We start from the raw sequence: 8,829 nt of genomic DNA on the forward strand, positions 1-8,829 counted from the left end.
AACAGCAAAACATATGATCAAATGATTAAGCAATAAATATCAAACATCGACTATTGCCAGTAATTGTCAAAACGCCTGACAAAAGTGGTTCAAATTTATGATGGAGGTGGTGGCAATAATTCCTCCTTCTCTACCAACATAGGACCGCGGTTGCCGCTACCACAGTACTAGAAAGCTTCATTAACGATTTTAGTCATGGTACTAAGGCATCTTTAACAAGATCACTGTTAACAAGAGATACAATCACATCTCCTGTACCACAGATTCAACTCGTAAATTATTTAGTAAAAGAATTAACATACTACAATTGCAGAAAATCTTCTTTAGTTTTGTTTTTTGTTTTTTTTTTTTTTTTTTTTTTTTTTTTTTGTAGAAGCACACAATTTAGTAAACAGCTCGAGCTCGTGATACTAGCCAACAGGTAACTATAGACATGCCTCAGAAATAAGTAGTTAGATTCAACAGTTTTCACTAGCTATAAAGTACAATTCTTAAATCAGAAGAATTACATCTGCATTCTGTACCATTAGATTCTAAAATCAGTTTGGAATAGTGACAGCCGCAAGCCCACATACATTGACGGAACTGAACTTAAGTAGTACCAGGCAAAACCTTCATAAATAACACATTTATATACACGGCAACGGTCAACCAGGATACGGAATCAAAATAGCCACCACACGCCACCAAGTGACGTGCACACTAATCGCGTGATCACCGTTATTTCTCGTAAAATCCAGCGCCCATTGACAAACGCTTGTTTAGAGAGCGCCGAGAGAAGGATGTAACAAAGACTACTCGTAGTCGGAAACCCAAGGGTATCATCCAACAGACGCCACAGCGTCCAGTACTTGCAAAGGTCAGACCGGACTCCAAACCGTCGCCACAAAGGACACAAACTGCTCGCAAATTCAGTAGCAGAGGACACGCCGAACACTGTGCGTCCTGCCGAAGTAGCTTTTAACGAGCAATGTTCGCGGCTGCGACCAACACTCGGCCCCGCCAAATCCGCAATTACCAAAAACACTACTCTTGCCAACGGGTGACGGCAGACGCTTGGCAACAGCCACAAGCCGCCTAACTTGCACTCTTCGCTGCCCGTGTCGCACTCTCCTTTCCTTCAGGTCGCCCACAGCCCTTAACTACCTTCTCCTCCGACCTGCCCTCTACTGGCGACAGTAACGTTCGACGCGCTCTCCCAAATGCGCGGGAATTACGTGAAATTAAACGCGGGCGCAATGCACACACATCACTTAAAACATTAGGATCGAAATTAAAGCAACGATAGGTCAATCTGCTCCTCTCACCTCTGAATTTCAAAGGTGCTTTTCTAAGTGACAAATACACTCATGCTCATACATTAAGGATAACTGCAGAATGTGGTGCCACGCAATGTGGCACTACCCAAAACTGGCGCTGATATCATAGGCGCATAGGGAACACACACGACACAGATCTGTAAGTCCACGGTATTTGTGATAAGTTGAGAAAACCGCCCCGGAGCACATGTGCTTCAAAACGCCACTGTTTCCTGAGCATGTACCCGGACATCGATATGGGATATGATCACCATGCACACGTACACAGCCCGCACAACGGGTTGGCATACTCTGGATCGGGTGGTCGAGCAGCTGCTGGGGTATAGCCTCCCATTCTTGCACCAGTGCCTGTCGGAGCTCCTGAAGTGTCGTAGGGGTTTGAAGACGTGCAGTGATACTTCGACCGAGGGCATCCCAGACGTGCTAGTTGCGCTTTAGGTCTGGAGAACTAGCAGGTCATCCCATTCGCCCGCTATCTTCTGTTTCAAGGTACTCCTCCACGATTGCAGCTAAGTGGGGCCGTGCGTTATCATCCATTGGGAGGAAGGTGGGACCCACTCCACCCCTGAGAAGGTGGACATACTGGTGCAAAATGACGTCCCGATACACCTGATCTGCTACAGTTCCTCTGTCAAAGACATGCAGGGGTGTACGTGCACCAATCATAATCCCACCGCCGGCCGGTGTGGCCGTGCGGTTCTAGGCACCTCAGTATGGAACAGCGTGATCGATACGGTCGCAGGTTCGAATCCTGCCTCGGGCATGGATGTGTGTGATGTCATTAGGTTAGTTAGGTTTAAGTTCTAAGTTCTAGAGGACTGATGACCACAGATGTTAAGTCCCATAGTGCTCAGAGACATTTGAACCATAATTCCACCCCACACCATCAAATCACGACCTCCATACAGGTCCCTTTCAAGGACATTAAGGGGCTGGTATCTGGTTCCCGGTTCACGCCAGATGAAAACCCGGTGAGAATCACTGTTCAGACTATACCTGGACTCGTACGTGAACATAACCTGGGCCCACTGTTCCAATGACCATGTACTGTGTTCTTGACACCAGGCTTTACGGACTCCCCTGTGACCAGGTGACAGTGGAAAGCACATTGCAGATCTCCGGGCGAATAAACCATGTCTGTTCAGTGGCCTGTAGATTGTATGTCTGGAGACAACTGTTCCAGTGGCTGCGGTAAGGTCCCGAGCAAGGCTACCTGCAGTACTCCGTGGCCGTCTGCGGGCACTGATGGTGAGATATCGGTCTTCTTGTGCTGTTGTACACAGTGGACGTCCCGTACTGTAGCTGCTGGACAAGTTTCCTGTCTGCTGGAATCGTTGCCATAATCTTGAGATCACGCTTTGTGTCACACGGAGGGCCCGTGCTACGACCTGCTGTGTTTGATCAGCCTCCTGTCGCCCTAGTATTCTACCCCTCATAACGTCATCAATATGTGTTCTTTGAGCTATTTTCAGCACATCTGAAAACGTCTACACGATTACTTGCTGCACCTTACTCTGACATGCATCAACACACCTCTGCGTATGTGGGCTGCTGCCAGCGCCACCGTGCGACGATCGCAGGTCAAATGCAACGCATGCTCATACCCCGAGGTGATTTAAACCCGCAGACCGCCCACCAGAGCGTTGTTTCACCATGTATGAGCATTATCCTTTATTTATGAGCATGAGTGTATATTAATACCTGTATTCCGTACAAGTAATTGTTCTTGGGTTCTGATATTACATTTTACAGCAAGAGGAATTGTGAGAAGTAAAAGGGTTAGTCGTATTTGCGTGTACCACGACAACGTCATTCGAAATTCTGTCACACCGTGAGATACTCGCAGTAGTCTGCCATAGTCAGAAAAGCCAGCTGATTTACCCTACTCTAAGATTTATGGCTATAGATGCGCCGAATAAAATACAATAGAACTTCGTGCTGCCTTTCGAGAGGAAACTTGGAGACTTTAGTCGAAGAAGACGGTACACAATCGTCTCCAAACGATAAATTTGTTTTCTAGGTGACCATTACGGAAAATGGCAGCACTACAGTACTCGAAAAAGTGGGTAATGGAGCGTCTTGAATAAAGCCTGGATCAATGATTTTGGATTCCCTTCACGGATGAACTCAGGGTTTGTCTGACAATTGGTAATCGTCGTAGAAGATTGCGGAGACGGTGAATGTAACATTTCTGGCTCTTGTGGCCATGATTAATTTCTTGTCATCCAAATCGGCTTACGTCGTTTAGCAGGCAGCTGACGTCACAGAAAACTATTGATCGGTGTTCGTTCCCGTTAGTAGGTTTGCACACAGCACTGGTTCATATGGTTCAAATGGCTCTGAGCACTATGGGACTTAACATCTGTGGTCATCAGTCCCCTAGAACTTAGAACCACTTAAACCTAACTAACCTAAGGACATCACACACATCCATGCCCGAGGTGCCAGCCACGGTCGCCGAGCGGTTCTAGGCGCTCAGTCCGGAACCGCGCGACTGCTACGGTCGCAGGTTCGAATCCTGCCTCTGCCATGGATGTGTGTGATGTCCTTAGGTTAGTTAGGTTGAAGTGGTTCTAAGTTCTAGGGGACTGATGACCATAGGTGTTAAGTCCCATAGTGCTCAGAGCCATTTGTACCATGCCCGAGGCAGGATTCGAACCTGCGACCGTAGCAGTCGCGCGGTTCCGGACTGAAGCACCTAGAACCACTAGGTCGCCTCGGCCGGCTCACACAGCACTCCTGGTATCAACTATCGTGGGACCTGAAGAGAATGCTATGCGGTCAGTGCCTGCTGCGGTACAGTTTGCTCGTCAGATGTTTTCGCTAATTAAACAAGAAGACAAATAAAAAATTGCAAAAGGGTAAAAACGCGTCTCTTCAGTGAACTCATTACGACGTACTTATTAAAATAACAGTTGTAGAATAAGATATGAACCACAATAATTACATTGTGCGTTGTCAGGTCGTCACGAGTAATGCCCCAGGAAGCGGCCGCGCTGGCAGTTCGTCGTGGGGATGTAATTTGCCGGCAGCGGTGCGGTTGCGTGTTGGCGCGAGTCTGCCAACAGTGTAAACCCATTTCATATTAGGGAAGTTATTTAGTGCTCATTGTGCATGAAAAATATTCTTGTAGCGTATAACGCAGATCGCTCATTGTCGTTAGTACACGACAATGCTGAAACCGCAAATAAAATAACTGGAGTCCCTCGTGAAATATCGTCTGCATCACTGAATCCTTGGGTGCATGAGTAGTTGGACTCGTACAAATGGGTGAGAGTGGTGTTTGTAACTCAGAAAAAATGCAGAAAGCTATTTATTAAAGCAACGCGATCAAATTACGATGGCCGGCCGAAGTGGCCGTGCGGTTAAAGGCGCTGCAGTCTGGAGCCGCAAAACCGCTCCGGTCGCAGGTTCGAATCCTGCCTCGGGCATGGATGTTTGTGATGTCCTTAGGTTAGTTAGGTTTAACTAGTTCTAAGTTCTAGGGGACTAATGACCTCAGTAGTTGAGTCCCATAGTGCTCAGAGCCATTTGAAATTACGATGGGTTTGATAAGATAGAATGAAAAAGAAAGTATTATGATACTATGACCTTCATTCTAGTATATGAAGTGCAATATCATGATTTAAATTATAATTTGTCCGAGTTTAAACAACAAAATTCACTTTTACTGGGCTTACTTCAGAAGCTACGCTCACGAAAAAACACGCTACAAATAATGACACTGTATTTTTGCAAATATTTTTGTGGGTTACTGCAGGTTTTAATAATTTCTCTTCTAATCTATACGGGCACACGAAACATCCTTTTGATGGTCTTCCAGTTTCCGCAATCTCCCACGGATGCCGCAAAACTCTAAAACGTGTCATGGCTGCAGAACATTCTTTTAGAGGATTGGGTTGTTCATCGTATGGGATTTAGAGGAGTGGGTTTTTTAGGGTCTTCTCCATATGAGGTTGTATCATTCCTTGCCCTAACTCCTTGAGGAAAATTCTTCTTTTATCAAATTTGCTTTCATGGAAGTTTGGCTATTGCTGCGAAAATAAACACAGATTTGTTATGTGTGCTATATAGACCTACACTGCTTTTGTCGAAAAGTCAAAAGTATGTCTTCTTGGCTCTCCCTTGCGTTTGTAAGTGTGTGCCTTCTGGTCAGGAGAAAGAACTTAGTTTATTGTTGGCTTCTTTTCAACTCATTGATTTATTGTGGCACTGTGGCGCATATAAGTGAGCATCATGACACTTATGTTCTTTTTGGATACATAACCTACAAGTGTGAAAGTTTCTCCTAAGCCATACAATGTGAATAAAGGCTTCTCTGGACTTCGAAGCCTTAAATACTGTTGATATATTTTGCTGTTGTGTCTCAGTTCCCTCTGTTCCAATATTTTCCCGCAAGAGTTTTTAAGAAACGGAACGCATTTGAAAAGAGTATCCATTGTAATATATGTTGAGGATTCTCCCATAAAAATAAATAAATAAATAAAATGTTGAAATATGTGTGAAACCTTATGGGACTTAACTGCTAAGGTCATCAGTCCCAAACCTTACACATTACTTAACCTAAAGCATCCTAAGGACAAACACACACACCCATGCCCGAGGGAGGACTCGAACCTCCGCCGGGACCGGCCGCACAGTCCATGACTGCAGCGCCTTAGACGGCAGGCTTCTCTTAATGTACTTGTTAGTGGCTTTAGTGTAGTAGAAGCAACACTGTTTTGTTTTAACATTATGCTATTTTTCCTTGATACTAGCAATACGGCTACCATCTAAATTAGTAGAATGCACAATCACCTGTAACAGTCTTTCCGAGATAATCTATTCATGATATTGTGTACCCGAATTACATTGCATATTGACAGCGTTTCACTGAGATCCATCACGATATTCTTCGTCATTCTTCTGTAGCACCACATTTCCAAAGCTTCTCTTCTCTTCTTGTGTAAAGAAATTTGTCATTACTTAGAGTTCTAGAAGACGCAGATTCATTATCCAGGGACCGGCAACGTCAGAATCACTGTCAGCTATCTGATATGAAAGAGTTTATTCATCTTCAAGCAGTTCAAGAATTATTGGTTCAGACCTCTGACCATATCTTATGCTGACTTCAGGTGATGCTTCTTTTGATGCCTACAGATAATGTGGAATTCGCGCTGTAAGTAAGGAATAAGAAATGTTGTTGTTGTTGTTTCTGTGGCCTTCAGTCCTGAGACTGGTTTGATGCAGCACTCCATGCTACTCTATCCTGTGCAGGCTTCTTCATGTCGCAGCACCTACTGGAACCTACATCCTTCTGAATCTGTTCAGTGTATTAATCTCTTGGTCTCCCTCTACGATTTTTACCCTCCACACTGCCCTCCAATACTACATTGGTGATCCCTTGATGCCTCAGAATATGCCCTACCAACCTATCCCTTCTTCTAGTCAAGTTGTGCCACAAATTTCTCTTCTCTCCAATTCCATTCAGTACCCCCTCATTAGTTATACGATCTACCCATCTAATCTACAGCATTCTTCTGTAGCACCACATTTTGTAAGCTTCTATTCTCTTCTTATCTAAAGTATTTATCGTCCGCGTTTCACTTCCATACAAATAATTTCAGAAACGTCTTCCTGACACTTAAACCTATACTCGATGTTAACAAATTTCTCTTCTTCAGAAACTTTTTCCTTGCCATTGCCAGTCTACATTTCATATCCTCTCTACTTCGACCATCATCAGTTATTTTGCTCCCCAAATAGCAGAACTCATTTACTACTTTAAGCGTCTCATTTCCTAATCTAATTCCCTCAGCATCACCCTATTTAATTCGACTACATTCCATTATCCTCGTGTTGCTTTTGTTGATGTTCATCTTATATCCTCCTTTCAAGACACTGTCCATTCCGTTCAGCTGCTCTTCCAGGTCCTTTGCTGTCTCTGACAGAGTTACAATGTCATCGGCGAATCTCAAAGTATTTATTTCTTCTCCATGTATTTTAATTACTACTCCGAATTTTTCTTTTGTTTCCTTTACTGGTTGCTCAATATACAGATTGAATAACATCGAGGATGTGCTACAACCCTGTCTCACTCCCTTCCCAACCACTGCTTCCCTTTCATGCCCCTCGACTCTTGTAACTCCCATCTGGTTTCTGTACAAATAGTAAATAGCCTTTTGCTCCCTTTATTTTACATCTTATCATGTATTATGCAAGTATCTTGCGTAATTTTTCTGTTTATGAAACTATATGTATGTTTCCCTGAAGCAATTTCGTCGTAAAGAACTACACTTACTTTTCAAAGGAAGACCCAACTGTAGTGTTTGGATTACTTCTGAGTTTCCAGCATTGAATGTAGATATGTCAAACTGCTAATTGTTTTCCTTAATTTTGCCATTCACAGCAAAGGTGGATAAACTACTAGAAATATGGCTTCTTCGCTAAGGTGTCCAAAAGACCACTGCGATGCATTAGACGTGGAAGATTATAAAAATAATAAAGAAAAATAATTGATTTGTTTTGCAGCAAATGATGTTTTTCCCAAAAAAATTCAACTGTACTTCTGAGGGTCACACAGAACGTAATCTGAAGTAAAGAATTTTTAGGACAGGTTTATTTATAATATGGAAGATTATATGAATGCGTGGTGTCTGTGACCGAGCGAGGTGGCGCAGTGGTTAGCACACTGGACTCGCATTCGGGAGGACGACGGTTCAATCCCGTCTCCGGCCATCCTGATTTAGGTTTTCCGTGATTTCCCTAAATCATTTCAGGCAAATGCCGGGATGGTTCCTTTGAAAGGGCACGGCCGATTTCCTTCCCAATCCTTCCCTAACCCGAGCTTGCGCTCCGTCTCTAATGACCTCGTTGTCGACGGGACGTTAAACACTAACCACCACCACCACCACCGTGGTGTCTGTTCTGTCGGACACATTCGATGGGCAATGAATCCACCATTTTCAGCGCGGACGCACAATTACGTTCGACCTTCTGTGCGAATCTCAAAGCAGCGAGCATGGAGGACATGGACGAGGGCTGCGTATAGTTGGCTCCCGGTGGGGGTGGCGATCGGCCGGCAGGAGTGCCGAGACAGACCACGCAAGTGCGATAAACACTGTGTCCGGGTAGCGCAGTGGTCGACGCGACTGCCTACTAAGCAGGAGATCCCGGATTGGAATCCGGTTCCAGTATACATTTTCACTCGTCGCCGCTGATTCCTCATAAAATCCCGATGCAAATAAAAGCAATAGCTCCTTTCCTTTCCACCTCCCCCCCCCTCCCCCCCCCCCCGCCCCACTACACCTTCAGTTTACATAAAATGGACGGTTACCGTGTCCAAAATCCCATTGTTACGCATGAAAAGGTTAATAATCTACCTAAGCCTGAATGTACGAGTCAGGTATAGCAGCAATAAGACAACAGTATCTGATGAAGAACAGACACCTCGGCAATCAATGAGCTGGGACAAACTACTTGGAGTGAAGACACTAGGTTAGTAAAAGTGATGTGAGATTTTTCCATATGC

The sequence above is a fragment of the Schistocerca serialis genome, chromosome 8 (genome assembly GCF_023864345.2).
Source record: "Schistocerca serialis cubense isolate TAMUIC-IGC-003099 chromosome 8, iqSchSeri2.2, whole genome shotgun sequence".
In the NCBI taxonomy this organism is placed as follows: domain Eukaryota; kingdom Metazoa; phylum Arthropoda; class Insecta; order Orthoptera; family Acrididae; genus Schistocerca; species Schistocerca serialis.